General features: G+C 38.3%; 1 long non-coding RNA gene across 2 annotated transcripts in view; it reads right to left on the reverse strand.

Annotated features, from left to right (window-relative positions):
- LOC309693787 overlaps positions 1-17196 on the reverse strand; it is a 96279-nt gene that overhangs the window by 49720 nt on the left and 29363 nt on the right. For both annotated transcript variants that reach the window (XR_014272703.1, XR_014272704.1), the window contains one exon: positions 2072-2207. This is a non-coding gene — a long non-coding RNA (uncharacterized lncRNA). The remainder of the gene's footprint in view (positions 1-2071; positions 2208-17196) is intronic.

Below are 17196 nucleotides of genomic sequence, written 5' to 3' on the forward strand. Positions count from 1 at the left end.
CTTTAGGCAAGAAGAAAAATAAAGAAAGCACTTTACAAGTATCAAGCTGAAGTTAAGGTGAAGGGTGTAAGAAGAACATAGTAGCTGAGATGTTTTTGACTACCAGTGTTCAAGCATCCCCACATGGTTTCAGTTGAGCGCTGGCTGTCTGCCAGTCCACTTCACCAGAGGCACCACCGTCCAGACCAGAGTCGTCTCTGCTAGCGAGCGTCCAAATGTAAAAATCTGTTTCTGAGATAAACAGCCTTTGAATAGGAGGGCAAAACTAACTGCTAGATGAATTAAACCATGTGGGGTTTAAGTTTGTTAAAAAAAAAAAAAGTAACTGATTTTTCTTTTCCTTTTTTCTGCCAGCACAGCTTGGACATTTGTTTCCTGAAGCAACGTCCGCTGACATAAATAGCGACTGAAAAGACCTTGCAGGGCTAAGCTGCGAAAACTGGCCTTTCTTTCTCGTGCTGCAGTGTCTGTATGTTGCATGCACGCAGCATATGGAGCGCATTTATCCACTGCACATAAACAGTGCTGCGCTTAAAAGACGGACGTTCTTAAAAGAATGAAAAGGTGAAGATTTTTAGTGTGGCTTTAAGAAGAAATATGGAGTTGTTGATAAATTGGAAAAAACATGATAAATATATGTGATTTGGGGGGGGGGGGGGGGGGGGGGTCACCGTACATGTAAAACACAAATAAATCAAAATAAATAAACGAGATTGAAGAAAATTTTACTTCAAAACGGAAAAAAATTGGTATGCTGAATGCATACAGGAGGTGAGATCTGCTACAAAAGACATTTTTCTATGAATTTCCTGTGAGAAAAAAAACTAATAAAAAACAAGTTAATCAAGTAATCATGAACTAATCATCCTGCACCTCAAATCAGTGTGCTTTTTTCCTCACTTCTGCCCGCGTCGCCTCTCTGAGGTTACGGTTCTTGTCGTAGAACAAACTGCACAGTTCAGCTGGTCAAACACTGCCCTGAAAAGGGCCCGCCCAAACCTTTCATTAACGTGAGTAATGACAGTAAATATGAGTTGATAATAGCAGAGTTCAGGCAAACATGACTCACAGCGTGTTGGGAATAACAGATGTCCGTTTTGATTAAAACGTCTGCTTATTGTTTGTTGTGTTGCTATTATCTCTTCATCTTTTTTTTCTTTTTTACACAAATGTCTTTAACCCTTTGAAGCTAAAGCCTGAAAACTGCTACATGAGTCATGATGTATGTTCTTATTTTGCTTACAGCATATATTCTAGGTCCACAAATTCAGCCCTCATAACTATTTAAAACAAAACAAAACTTGTATTTTTACTACAAACTGATGGGAGACATATCCACTTTGTACTGCATGCTTTTATTTTAATAGTGCAGCATTCACAGGTATGTTAACTATTAGTTCATTCCAGTAAAATTTTTTTAATGTAATCTGAAAGATTTTCTTTTCTACAGAAACAGTCTTACTAAAAGAATTTAGAAGTTGAAGCAACCCCTGGATTTATGAATATTTTGGATTATATTTTTGAAGGATAGAAAAAATATTCTATATAAAAATCAATGTTTAGTTGATCGCACACAACAAAGCAGAGGTACGGGACAAAAACAATTTTATTTGAGTACAGCAAAAGCTTAAAGTGACAATTTATGTGGGCTTTACACACATTCACACGCACGTCTTCACACTTTTTTTTAACCTCCATGAAAAAGTCTTGAACCAGGGGGAAAAAATGTTTAACAGTTTTAATGGTCTTGAACCAACCTGCATTGTCCAAACCTGCCATGTTGTATTTGCCATGTTGTATTACAACTGCAGCCAATAAGAAACTCAGTGAGTGACTCATGAGTGTATTACCATTGTTTTGATTTGTCTGTAATTTTTAACAGAGTTCTGCAGTTCACTGACCTCGCTTCTGAAGCACAGTTCATATTTCTCCCCCTGAGCTCTCGCTCTGCCTTTGAAATAAAAGCAGCATGTAGCGAGGTCGACTGAGGTAGCTACGAGTCCTTCGTTATTCAGAGAAGGATGTACTACTCACGCATCTGTGTGTGTGTGTGTGAGAGAGAGAGCCTCACCATCTGGCCTCTATCCGCAGCCTGAGCCGAGGTCCTGCTGACAGTCATGACCAGCTGGCTGACTGGACAACTGTGCATTTGTACCAGAGAAGACCAGAAGCAGAAGGAGGCGGGTTACTGCGACGTCTGACCCGCACTGTGGGAGGAAAAAAAACAGATTTTATTTAAACTTTTATTAGATTTAACAACTTTAATCATACAGTCCATTCAGCTATAAAAAGCAAATCCAGTATATTTACTGTTATTGAAGCATGCTCTTTTCTTTCATGTTAGAATCACAAAATATTCCTTTAATATTCTTTTATATGGCACACACAGCAGTAATGCATTCATATATGTCGATGTGGATGAGTAGGAGGTATGCGATGTTACTCAATGTGCATTACTTAAGTGCATTTATGTTTTATTATTATGAATAATTTTAACCGGGTCTTATGGGAGGTGCTATAACCCCCTCACCCCACCCAGGTCTTTGGTGCCAGCCATAAAAGGCATTTCAGAAAATTCAATTTACTTTCAAAATAAATCTCATTTGCTAGTCTGAACATGTGTCTTGCATTGTGGGAAAAATACAACATCTACAGTAATAACAGTGATGAACAAAACACCCTGAATGAAGAAAAGCATTCCACTGCTTTAATTCCATCTTATTCGGTTATTTTACCGACAAAGGGTGTTACACTGTATGATCAGCTTACAGGGATCACACTTCACCTAAACAAGAAACCCACCAGATAAAATCATTTAACTACATAATTAGACATAAGCAATTCATCTGTGATATTGTAGCTTTACCCCATAAAACCTCTGTACTTGTGTTTTACTGTGATTTCTGTGTTATTTTATACTTTTATTCTGGACTTCGACCTGCGTCCATAGACCGCTGTGCTTTAAATACTTCACAGCTTCCTGTGTTATGTGTTGTCTGTGGCACTCAGCACATTTTCATACTGAAAACACACAAATCTGTGAAAACTGGTGCAGATTCATTCAGATCAAACACAGTGATCCTTGAGTGTTTTTAATATATGCCTGTTGTGGTGTAAAATACGAGAATAAAAATATGAGACATCCGCTGCACACAGCTGTACTAATTTAAGCGATGGATTCATGGCTGCTTCTGATCATATTAAGGATTTTGGTGAAAATTTGGTGGAAATAAGTACAAAAATGGCATTTTTTGTTCTTTTTACTGCGTCATCTATGTAAAGGATTCACCCCTCACAGAGTCTCAGACAGACAGAGCACATGGAGCAGCTGTCAGTTTGGGAAGTAGAGGTCTGCTACATTTCCTCCATATTCAGCCCTGGATGAGATAAGAGGGCAAACCAGGCACACAGCAGTAAAATGCAGAGGACTGAGACATCCTGTATGCCTGCCAGCACCCAAGCTGGCACATTGCCTCCGTCTGATTATTGTATATTCCACCGCCGTGTTTCAAGTGCTCTGACGCACATTTGAATACACTGTGGAAATTGCCAAGCGGCCTGTGCGACTGGTGACTCAGTGAATCCTTGTTACGGCCCACCTTCCTCAAAATGTCCCCTAAGGGCCAAAATGGACCAGAGCACAGCAGAAAGAGAACAAAGCATGGCCTCTGGCCCCAGTGTTGTTCCCACACTTCCACCACTAATCATAGAGAGTCCAAAACACTAGACCAAAACAGGCTTAGATGAATCAAAACAGTTTGTATAATCCATAAAGTCTGAATAAGTGCTAAGAGAAATTATTAACAGTTATAAAGATAAAAACAGCACGCTGCTAACGTATCAGATATCTTCATTCATTTGAAAATTACACCCAGTTTTGTGTTGTTCAGGAGAAAGCCCTCATGGTTTAAGCCATGCAGTTTGTGACATGTGATTGTCTCTTATTTTCATTTCATAAAAAAATCTATGTGTGTATATTTTCCCGAGCACGTCTGCGCCAACATCTTGTGCAATAACGGCACATCCCACGAACCATGAAACAAAAACACATACGAGGGCTGTGATGGACTTAGAAAAACAAAACAAAAAAAAACAAAAAAAAAAACTACAATCTTGACAGGAGAAGTAAAAAAAAGCCATGAGTGAGAACGTGTCTTTTAAATCGTTCAGCTAATTAATCACAAGAAGTAAACCTAATACTGAAATAGTAGTAGCTCACTGTAATGGGCTGAATGTGTTTAATCTAGTAAACGGTTGTCTGGTGTGGAAAAGCGTGATCCCTGTGGTGTAAAAAGATTCATTTTTTAAAGATTGCGTCTGACTCATTTACTGTATTTCTGCAAAACGCTTGTGACATTTCCAGCGATCATGTATTGTCCCTTTAGAGGCGAGCCTGGATGTCCCAGAGGTCTGAGGCCTGTGACTCATGCTCAAAGCTTTTGGGCCTGTGGCATGAAGAAAGGAAATAAGAGCCAGATGCCAACAGATATCTACAAGCACATGGCTCGTGCAACCAACCTCACTCTGTGTGTTTGTGTGCATGCATGTGTGTGTTTATTTCCAGCTGTAATACAAAAGACTCAGGTGTGACTCAAGTGATTTTCCAGTGGCTACAAAATTTCTCAGAAACTCACCTTAGGAATTAAACCGTCAATAGAAAAACACATTCAAAGCACAAACATTTTTTCAGTGTTTACTTTTGAGCCTATAATTGTATTCTGGTTTTTAAGATTTTGGCAGAGGTGAAAACATTTCAGCTAAAGCAGATTTCACCAGCCATATTTTACAGACTTTACTTTCCTGCAGGGATCCTAATATATTGGCTGTGCTGCCAGGAAATAATTTAAACCATTTAAAATTCAAGATCTACCAAATTGCCGAAGTTTAACCGTCTGCTCTCATAGCCAATTGAAAGAACTCTGCTTTTTGAAGTTAAGCGTTCTCAGGGGTTTACAAAGTGTATGTCGTTTTAAATAAACTTCAACAGTCATTTATTCTTTGTTAGATTATTACGAGGCTTAAAACAATAGTTTGGCAGGTATTTGGCAAGAAAATAAAGTAAACGTCACAGTTGGTGGATGGTAGCAGGAGCAGGAAGCAGACTTACTAACAAAAAGCAAGACAATGTATTGACGTTGATGCAGGAGTTAGGAGATGAGGAAAAGCCCAAAAAGCAAACAACATATATAATTGGTAGGGCTACTTCACACTGACGTGTCAACACTGTGTCAAGCTTATGCAGTGCAGATGTTTTGAAATGCTGCTGTGGAGTGTGGTTCCTGTCACCCACCTCACGTGACCACGGCTAATTGAGGTTTTGATGTGTTTCGGTGCAGTTTCTACTGGTGGCTTACCTGCTGCTTTTAAGTTTGATTGATGATGTGTAGAACAAATCTAATGTCACCACAAACTCCCAGAAAAAGTCATCATCATCAAAAGCAGGAGTGTCAGAAGCAGCGATAGCAGAGGACTGTTTGTAGGAACTTTTTACTGGCAGGTGAGTTTAGTACATACAAGGCAACCGCTGATACCACTGTAGAGGTCAAAAGATACCTCACAAATGCATTTGTTTCAAGGGCACAGGGTCCACTAGTTTATCTGCAGGAACAATGTGTTGTATATTCACACTTTTAGAGCTTAGCAAAAATTATTTATGTATATTCGCAATACGTTTGAACAGGTTTTTGGCAAGTCTCAGGACATAAGAAACTGACCCAAAACAGCTGAACTACAACAAATGTAGACATTATTAATGTGATGTTCTCTTAATCATCTTCAATCTCCATAAGAATAATTAACTACAGTCATTCACACTTTCCTCTGTAGATGATAAATCTTTCACAGAATTCCCTGTTGTTTACATTTAGCCTAAATGCAAAGTACGTGACAATTAAATCTACATAACAAATGTAGTTATCACAATAAACACTGCAGACTGTTCTCTATTTCTCCATTACACTGAATTACTAAGAAAGTGAAACAGTAGGTAAAGTATTTGCTGAAACAGCCTTACAGTCACAGCCTGTTGTCTAACACAAAATATGTTCTTGCTTTGGTGTGACGATTTCTCCAAAACATGTGTTGATTATCAATAATTATTTATTGATAATCTTGTCTAATAATTAGCCTTGACTCCAATTGTGCAACAATCTTCTTTGTTAGTATTTAACGGAACAGTTTTTTAAAGATGTAATAATAACAAAAGTGTCCAGTAGGTCCCTTTGTGGAGATGGATGTCCGATTGTTTTGAAATCTCTGTAAATTTCTGGCTAAACTGTGTTAAAAAAATTTCAGTGTTTCACAAAGCCTCACAGTACAGACAAGGTAGAGAAACAAACATCCTGCCAAAGGACACAGGGAAAATTGGGCTATTTGTACACACAGAAGCCTGACTAGGGACAATGCAAAGCTGGGGGAACGAGACACAGGGGCAAACAATCAAGAGTCCATCAGACGGTTAGTAGAAACCCAAAACGAGACACAAGAGGAAACTAGTGATCAGAACAAAACAGGAAAGGAATTATGACGCTAACAGAGGTACAGTCATGGGGAATTAGCAACTAACATTAGAGTATAATAGTAAATCATATAAACAGGCATATACAACTCCATGAAAAGTAAACATTCTTAAACTCAACACACTAAGATAATAATGAAATCATGAACCAAAAACACAGGACTGGCCAGGTTTAGAATAATAAAGAACTCAAAACAGGAATCCAATTAAAGCTCAGTTTAAGTTATGATCCATATCCATCATTATTTGTTTCTAAACAACATTAAATTTGAAGCACAGTGAATTTAGTGAGTCCTTCTTCTAGCAAAAGCAAGTGATCTTTCTTATTTTTCAGGCACAGTTCCTGCAGATCTTTGTTCTGCGCTATGAGGCTTTTCACCTCATTGAAAAGCTCTCCATGCTGCACCTCAAGTTTCTTACACCTTTTCTGCAGTTCTTCTCATGTTTCTTGATTTTCTTCATGCTTCTCTTGCAGTTCCTCATTTTTCCTGTGGCAGTTCTTTATGTTTTTCTTCTCAAACTTTCTTTTCCTGCATATTGTTGTTTGTTTCTTGTACTTTGTCATGGATGTCCAGTAACTCTTGATGTCTCCTCTGCAGTTTGTGTAGCGTACACTGGATGTCATTATGCTTTTTCTCCTATCGTCACTTCTCCTCTTGCATTCTGATGTTTGTAGAGTGTGCTTTGTTATACAATCCTTGCAAATAGTTTTTTGGTTTTTTGCTCACCAGTGCTTGGACTTTACTCTGCATTTCTATGCATATTTTCTCCAGTTCTTCAAGCTGGCACTGCAGTTCTTTGTATTTAGCTTCAATGTGAAATGTGTTTCTTATTATTTAATGGTTACTAACAGAAATCGTGAACATTATCTGTTAAAGAAATGTTTGTCTATTAAAATTTAAATGTTTATTTTTAATATTTTTTTTAAATCCAGATCATTATAGAATCCATGCCCTTTATTAATATACATAATGCAAGCTATGTCTCAGCCATTGGAAGTATTTTGTATTATTTAATATATCTGATGCCATTTCAGCTCATTACACAAGAGAAACATAATTATTCTATATTACTGTCTCTGTTACCTGAGTATTCATCACTTCTATATTCAACACTATTTCACAACATTAAATATAAATGTAAATTTGCTAACTTAATCTAAGTTAGTTACTTTGTAAAATTAAAAAAAATGTATATAATATAGTAAAACATTACAACAACATTAAATTTAAATGTACTCATTTAATGTAAAGGAGTTATTTTATGCACTTGAGGGTGGACGATGGGTAACTGTTTCAGGTCATCTAACCAGTTATTTAACAAAGAAGTCCTTCTAGAAGCAAGTTTCCCCTTTTGAAAGCCCTTTTATGATTCATGTTAAGGTTTCTCGATGCATTATCATAGTTATTTTTACAATCACAAGTGAAATGTGGTTAAAAAACTTTACTTTGCCCCAAAGTAAAGTTTTCTCTGCTCTTCATAGAATTTGTTGCTAGGTACACGGCAAATGAAGACAAGTTTGAACAGAATAGGAAACTAATAGTACACGAGCTCTTAAGGATATACCAGCGGACCTATAGTTTAGAAAGCTAAAATTAATTCGCTCTAACAATCTAGCCTACATTAGCTAACATTGTAATGCTATTTAGAGAACAAATAACCGGCACTTATTGCGTCACAGTAATGGCCCTGAGTTATCAGAACTATTGACCCTTTTTTGTGTTTTGAACCTTCACAGCTGAACTGCGTCATGAAATTCTTCTTTATGTTGTAGTAACGCAAAATTTACTTAGAAATGACAAGCTGTGCTGACGCATGCAGCACCTCTGTGGGAGCGCACTGGTTACGTCATCACCTCAAGAACAGTGCCCAGAAAAGGCCCGGCAAAGATCTTGCCAAGTGTAAGGCTTTGGTAAATATGTGCATAGATTTCGAACGTGTATTTAAGTTTTTCTTTCGATAAAGAACTCCCCACTGCCATTCCCACTACACCAAATAGTTACGAAATCAACAATTAAATCACAGAAAAATTGCTGTTTTTCCAGTATCAACTTTAGAAAAAGAGCCTTATTATAACCTTACTATAACTTTATTATAAACACAGGACAGTCTAGCCAATGAGCTACCAGAACCTTTCTGGTATTTTACACATTCATCATGTAGAAAACTGTGACGTAAATTGCACTTCTTCTTTCTTTAGGATATGTCAGCGATTAAATGTTTAGTTAAATGTCTGAAGACACTTAAGATCAAAGTGGGCCATATGTGGCCTACACTGCAAAATTAGTTTAATATCCCTCTTCTAAGGACAATCAAACTAATTTTATTACCAATCAACTTCATAGTAGTTATAAATTGATCTCTGGGAACCATCACTGTGCTCCATCAACAGACCAACATTGCTATTATTGATGCAGTAATCTATGAAGGGGAGCCATGCAGTTAGGGCTGGGCGATATGGACTAAAATCCATATCGCGATATAATTTGAAGCACGTGCGGTAACGATACAGTGGAGCAAAAAAGTATTTAGTCAGCCACCGATTGTGCAAGTTCCCCCACTTAAAATGATGACAGAGGTCAGTAATTTGCACCAGAGGTACACTTCAACTGTGAGAGACAGAATGTGAAAAAAAAAAATCCATGAATCCACATGGTAGGATTTGTAAAGAATTTATTCGTAAATCAGGGTGGAAAATAAGTATTTGGTCAATAACAAAAATACAACTCAATACTTTGTAACATAACCTTTGTTGGCAATAACAGAGGTCAAACGTTTACTATAGGTCTTTACCAGGTTTGCACACACAGTAGCTGGTATTTTGGCCCATTCCTCCATGCAGATCTTCTCAAGAGCAGTGATGTTTTGGGGCTGTCGCCGAGCAACACGGACTTTCAACTCCCGCCACAGATTTTCTATGGGGTTGAGGTCTGGAGACTGGCTAGGCCACTCCAGGACTTTCAAATGCTTCTTACGGAGCCACTCCTTTGTTGCCCGGGCGGTGTGTTTTGGATCATTGTCATGTTGGAAGACCCAGCCTGGTTTCATCTTCAAAGTTCTCACTGATGGAAGGAGGTTTTGGCTCAAAATCTCACGATACATGGCCCCATTCATTCTGTCCTTAACACGGATCAGTCGTCCTGTCCCCTTGGCAGAAAAACAGCCCCATAGCATGATGTTTCCACCCCCATGCTTCACAGTAGGTATGGTGTTCTTGGGATGCAACTCAGTATTCTTCTTCCTCCAAACACGACGAGTTGAGTTTATACCAAAAAGTTCTACTTTGGTTTCATCTGACCACATGACATTCTCCCAATCCTCTGCTGTATCATCCATGTGCTCTCTGGCAAACTTCAGACGGGCCTGGACATGCACTGGCTTCAGCAGCGGAACACGTCTGGCACTGCGGGATTTGATTCCCTGCCGTTGTAGTGTGTTACTGATGGTGACCTTTGTTACTTTGGTCCCAGCTCTCTGCAGGTCATTCACCAGGTCCCCCCTTGTGGTTCTGGGATCTTTGCTCACCGTTCTCATGATCATTTTGACCCCACGGGATGAGATCTTGCGTGGAGCCCCAGATCGAGGGAGATTATCAGTGGTCTTGTATGTCTTCCATTTTCTGATGATTGCTCCCACAGTTGATTTTTTCACACCAAGCTGCTTGCCTATTGTAGATTCACTCTTCCCAGTCTGGTGCAGGTCTACAATACTTTTCCTGGTGTCCTTCGAAAGCTCTTTGGTCTTGGCCATGGCGGAGTTTGGAGTCTGACTGTTTGAGGCTGTGGACAGGTGTCTTTTACACAGATGATGAGTTCAAATAGGTGCCATTCATACAGGTAACGAGTGGGGGACAGAAAAGCTTCTTACAGAAGACGTTACAGGTCTGTGAGAGCCAGAGATTTTCCTTGTTTGAGGTGACCAAATACTTATTTTCCACCCTAATTTACGAATAAATTCTTTACAAATCCTACCATGTGAATTCATGTATTCTTTTTTTCACATTCTGTCTCTCACAGTTGAAGTGTACCTCTGGTGCAAATTACTGACCTCTGTCATCATTTTAAGTGGGGGAACTTGCACAATCGGTGGCTGACTAAATACTTTTTTGCCCCACTGTATATATCGCGATATATTCTTTTCTTCTGTATAACGTATTTTCCACACTATAAGGCACACTTAACATCCTTTAATTTTCTCAAAAATCGAGTGTGCCTTATGTATGAATTCTGGTTGTGCTTACTGACCTCGAACCGATTTAGGCGTGCAGAAATCTGTTAAAAAATGTTTTGATGGATTGTCAGAGCATTACGGCTGCCGTAGTGAGGAGCTTTGCGGAGTAATCTGGGTCCAAAACTCCGTCCTCTTCAGGTCCCAAAGTCAAACAAACACAGTTAAAAACGGTCTAAATTCCAGGTCCCAAAGTCAAACAAACACAGTTAAAAACGGTCTAAATTCTTTCATCTTTAATTAAATCATCAGCATTGCTGGTGTAACAATTAAGTTTAACATCCAGGCATCCATGAAAACAGAATTTATTAAATTTAATGGAGTTAGAAGTTAGCAGGAAGTTAGCTCGCTAGTTTACACCTAAACATTTCATAGCATGTTCTGACTGAGAGATTTTTGAAACTAATTAAAACGTACAGCTCTGCTACCACTTCCAACATAAATGAAGACAGAAAACTAAACAGCAGTGGCGTTTGCAGGGTTACTGAAGTTGGACTACCTGGTATATAATGTTGTGCTACATGATTGCTAGCGACACAGCTATGTTAGCATAACATTAGCACAGTGAAGCTAGAGGATGAACGCCAACTTTTCTTCCACTCGATAAAAGTTAACGTGAGGGATTCTGGTGGTCAGGGACAAATGCAATCGCATTGCAGGATGCTTCAAAACTTCAGTCAGGAGAAAAACTGAGATTATTCATCCACAATACAAGGTTAGTTATTAAATATACTGCAACAGCATGGGAATAGAGCAGCTGCGAGAGAATTCAACATTAATGAATCAATGTTATGGAAGTGGAGGAAGCGCAGTTTTTGGCTTTCCCCATATTTCAAAAGTGCTTCATCTCTTTGCTATGACTGTCGCCCAGCATAATTTGCAGATGGTAATGGTTGTAGCCTCTGCGATGCTTTCGACCAAAACAGGCGCAGCTTGACGACATCATCAACATGCGCTATCGCGATAGAGCGGTATAGTCAAAATCTCTATCGTTGGCCAAATTTATATCGTTTCTATCATATATCATTTATATCGCCCACCCCTACATGCAGTAATATGAAAGTTGCTCCCTGAGCCTTGTTTTTTTTCTTTATCCAACTTTAGAAAATCTGTCTTCATCACTACTCCCCTCTGGGAAAGAAGTGGTTTCATTCACACAGAGGTTTCTTATTATTTGCCCCTGATCTAATATTTGCTCCTGTCAGAATAAGTAGAGTTCACCATAACCAACAAAGAAGAAACTCGTAATCCTACATGTCTGGGCTACACAGAGCAGTTCATCCTGCCAAAGAAAGATTACACTTGCACTTGTAAAATAATAAAACAAAACTCTCTCCCTTTTTATCAGGATGCATCATTTAAAAAAGAGAGACACCAAGAACTTTGCAGTGAGTAATACACAATGCCAAAAAGATATATCTCTCAAAGGCTAAATGGCTCAGCTATGGATATAGACACACAAAGGAAGGAGATTATTAAAAAAAATATGGATGTGCCTTCAGAGTAATCCATCATTTGTTATTAATTAAAACAGGGAAGTAATGCATCATGGTACTCGAAAAGGCAATTACAAATCCATCTCTCCAAAGGCTGACACAATCGCACTGTACCGTGGATAGAAGGAGTAATTAGAACATGAATCTTTAAGATTAAGTTATTAAAAGCTGCAGTTTGGTTTATTTTAATCAGAAGGTGTATGTTATGAGGATATCTACAGAAATAAGCTGTCTTATTCTGCAAACAGACACACTGTTGGAAGTTACTTCTCAAATATACAAATACAAGTGACGCTGCCATTAAAAGTGCCATATTTCAGACCTTATTTGCCCTAGTTACATTTAACGCCTCATTTTTTGGATTTTTAGAGAACTAGTCAACTTTACATTAGTAACCTGATACTCATCCATCACCGAGTAACAAGACTTACAATGAGGGTACTATAAATAAAAAACATGGTTAGGCGGTTCCAATTTGTGAGTCTGTGACCCACAACACTGCTGCTTGTTTGTGCAATGCTTTACAGCTAGACGTGAGCCCTGATGTGACTCATGGTGTTTACATTTTCCACCACATTCTCCTCTGTACTGGAGGACACGGTGAAAGACGCCGGCCTCAGTAGGTGTGGGGTGTGGTCGAGGTCAGTTAGAGCAGATTGATTGCAGAGTCATCAGCAAATTGTTTAAACTTGCCTGACTGAGTCACTTGGCTTTGTTTTAAATTCCTATCTCCACTTAAAAATGCACTGTTTACTGTAGCATGGCAGGAGCTTTCTCCGCTTGTTTCGATTTATTAGGACCACATATATAGTAAGCTTACCCAGTCACTTCAATTAAACTGCCTGAAGGAGCAGCACAGAGAGAGCACTGAGTGTTCTTGTAAATGACATACAATAAGCATTGTGCATATAATAGAAGAACTGCACCCCCACCTCTTCGTATTATTCTGTACAGTTTTTTTTCCTAACAATATTGCATATTGACAAATTTCTCTTACATTCTTATGTGTATATATATATATCCTAGATTCCTTTTTTATATACCTTTAGATTTGGATTTATTTATCTTTCCAGCCTGATAAATAAATGAAATGAAACTTTGTTCTGATGTGCACTGTTATATGTTCTGAATGACAATATTCTATTCTAGTCTAGTATAAGAGGTCAAGCTGCCTCTTACTATGAAGGGCTGTGACTCCATATGACTTTATACGGTGCTATATACACAAACCCAACACTTCATTAATTACACCTTGCCCATACGGGGTTGACTCACCCTTTAACTTCAGTGCTGCCTTAAATCTGTGTGGCATAGACTTAACACTGTGCTGGAAACTTTCCTCAGAGATTTTGGTCCATACTCATATGATAGCTTCACACAGCTGATGCAGATTTGTCAGCTGCACATCCATAATGCAAATCTGTCATTCTACCAAATCCCAGGGGTGCTCTGAGTACGGTGAGCTCATTGCCACGTTCAAGAGATGAGTTTAAGATGATTTGTGACATGGTGAACTATCCTGCTGAAAGCAGCAGCGAGGGTCGGCTATGATTAGCAACAACATTCAGGTAGGGTGTGGTGTTTAAACAATGCTAGGTTGGAACTAATAGGTGTTGTGCATTCAGAAATGCTCTTCTTCATACTTTGGTTGTAATGAGTGATTATTTGAGTTACTCTTGAGAGTCTGGCCATTCTCTTCTGACCACGGACATCAAAAGCTATTTTCAAGAGAGAAAACTGCTGCTCACTTTCTCTTTTTAAGACATCCTCTACAAACTCTACAGATGGCTATAGATCAGCAGTTTATGAAATACTCAGACCAGCCTGTAAAACAGCTGAGGTCACTTAAATCACATCACTTTTCCATTTCGATGCTCAGGTTTTATTTCAGCAAGAGCGAGATGAGATGATGAGATAGCCTTTATTTGTCAGTTGCAGGTCTTTTGCCCACAACCAAGATGACAGACCTTGCCGACTGTACATACAATACACAAACATCACATTGGGGAGACGGATCAGGCTAGGTAGCATGTCTTCATGCCTAATTACACTAAGTTGTTAATATGCGGTTGGCTGATTAGACAGTTGCATTAAGTAGCAGTTGAAGAGGTGTACCTAATTAGGTGTCCAGTGAGTTTAATTGTATGTGAAAATGTATTTTTTTTTAATCTCCGTGAACTGAAAAAACCCTCATAAAATAGAAACAAGTAGCATCCAGATCTGCAAAGACGCTCATACTACAATACAGGCTGTCACATTTGATACATGAAAAATTAAATTATGCAACATTTCATCTGTTAATCGTCCAGTAATCACTCAAAAATAATGAAGTGTCCAAAATGTCAAAATCAGTCCAGTGCCTTGCTCCTGTTCAAGCAGCAATTTATTATAAATCTGAAAACAAACAACATGTGTGTACATGGGTTTATTGATCACAGTCACCACTTTTTAAGTCTGCAGCCACACAACTGCCACCACATTTTCCCTATTTTTGCATTTGGGAAATGTTTTTTTTCCCTCAAATATCAGAAGACGCCAGAACTTCCAGCTACTAGCTGTCCAGACAATTACACACAGAGAAACTAAAGGAAACTTGAACCTTCTTGTTTTACGGTCTGCTGGTTAATATGAATGACTTTCTCCAGACTGTTTACATTCATACACTCAACTGCTGCGATGCTGAGTGTTTCATATTTTTTTCAGACATAATCTAATTGAGGTGACAAAGATAATTTCGCTGGCTAAATTCTGATTTGCACATTGTTTCTATTTTGCCACGTCGCCTTTAAGTTGTACCTTCTTGATTTGACCTTCCTGCCCTTTCAGTCCACAAACTGTGAAAGTTTAGTGTTTCCTGGCACTCGAACACAGATAAAATAAAATTATGCATTTTTTTTTTTCTGTGAGTGTGCTACCAGAATTTCAATATGTTTTGCAGGCCAGATTTGGATGATTTACTGACCTTTATATATCCAGCAGGGTTGTTTATGGACTCCTTTGAGGATTTCCATATACACATTGTTTCAGTCTCTATAATGTGGACATAGCGATACCCTGTAGGGTCATAAAGTGAGACAAAAAGCAAGTTTGCCAATTAGCCTGACGAATGCACAGATGTGCAAAAGCTGATAATTGGAAGAAGACAGCAAACATGTTTTAGAAAGGTTGCTGCTGTGGCATCATTTATTTAAAATGATGACTGCTGTAGGATAGATGTTTAAAAGCACCATTAAGTGGAAATTAAAATTTCCATTGCCACACACGTGATCTCCGTGCAAGCCAGCAACTCTGGTCTTTACCCTCAGCATTTAGATGAAACTTCAAAGAAGAGGATGTCAGACAATGAGCAGCACAGATTCATAACCAGGACCAGCGTGAACTGGAGCCACTACTCCTGTAGCAGCTGTTTATTCATCTGAGAATGCCTCTCTCTTTATTTTCTTACTGTGTAAGAACTTATTTGACTAATCAACACTGAAAATTGCTTCTTTGCATGAGGCACTTGGTGCTGAACTGAAACATTTCTGTTGCAGTATAGTAAACTATACAATCACACAGCAGCACATTTCCTTGCCTTTTTGATGCAGAACTATTTAGTATTTAAGGTTTATGTAAAATAATAATGTGTAAAACCTTTGATTAGTTACCAGTAACTCATTTTTCTGTACATATGATACAAAAACTGGTTATACTGCGATAGAAAATATAAACACAAGTTAACTAACTGATGACTGTAACTAATTCTTCTGCTGTTTACTGTAGTGTGATTTGATGTCAGGTTTTTCAGGAATTCAAGGGTTAACGCACGCTTCATTAGCAAGTCAGTGTGACAGGACTCCGCCCTGACCTGATGCTGACATCAGTTGTTCAGTTTTAATTGAAAGGCGTGATATGACATGCATGCAGCTACATTTAGGGCGGTGCTTCAAGTTAACTCAAGTCATAGAAAACAAGTCCACTCGAAACACTAGCTTTGTGTATGTTTAGTGTATTACTGTATAATAAATCATTATTCAAGCCTTTATGGCAGCTATTTTTTCTTGGGCCTTTATTGTTAATGATAATGTGGTCAGTGAGATCAGTCTAAACGTAGTGATTAGACTCGTGGCATCTCTCATACTTTGTAGGTGAGATTCAGAAGATTCAGTTGTATTGTCCACAACATAAAATATTTTTACATCCTTCTCTTGTGCAACATTATGAACTTATATTACCTATGTTTTCTAAAAAAAAAAAAAAAGATTGTTTAAACATTAAATAATTATTCGTGTAATGCAGGCCGTGCCTGTCCTGCTGCATTTTTATTCCTGCTGTACTCTTTTCTTGCCTCTTTGAGAAATTTGGACTCTTAACAGCTCAACTCTGCCCCACCTTAATATAAAAGGACCTCTAGTGTGGATGTGTGCGTAGGTGCTAGTGGGTTGGTTTGTTTAATCCTTTTGATAAAGCGTACTCTTATTTCAAAATTTCATGTGAACTATCCATTTTAATGCTAAATGGATTATCAAAACAAGCCAACTGGGATTTCTCGCTAACAATAATTTTTAACTAGACAGTTTTTACGTTATTACGACATATTTTCAAGCTACGACTGGTAACCATTTTAATCCAAGAAGTACTACTTATAACAGCTTCTCTGTTTTCTCGTTATAACACAAAGCCGCTGTATGTCGTTAACAAAATGCCTCCCAGTAAATTCAGAGGATCAAGAAACTTACCAGCTTTGCTTAAATGTGAAAAAGATACTTTACAGTTGAAGAAATATGAAACAGATTAATATATAAGACGATGATTCGAACATATGCTGAGGTGTTGCCATATATTATGGCAGGGCATTTCTTTAAATGCTTAATCATGTTTAGTATCAGTGAAGTATCAAAGTATGAAAGGGCAGATACACCTAAATGTGCTTTAACCTCTCTACATCATACTTACTCAGTTTAAAGTAACTCTGTA

The sequence above is a fragment of the Aulonocara stuartgranti genome (assembly GCF_965226115.1).
Source record: "Aulonocara stuartgranti genome assembly, chromosome: 18".
Classification (NCBI taxonomy): Eukaryota; Metazoa; Chordata; class Actinopteri; order Cichliformes; family Cichlidae; genus Aulonocara; species Aulonocara stuartgranti.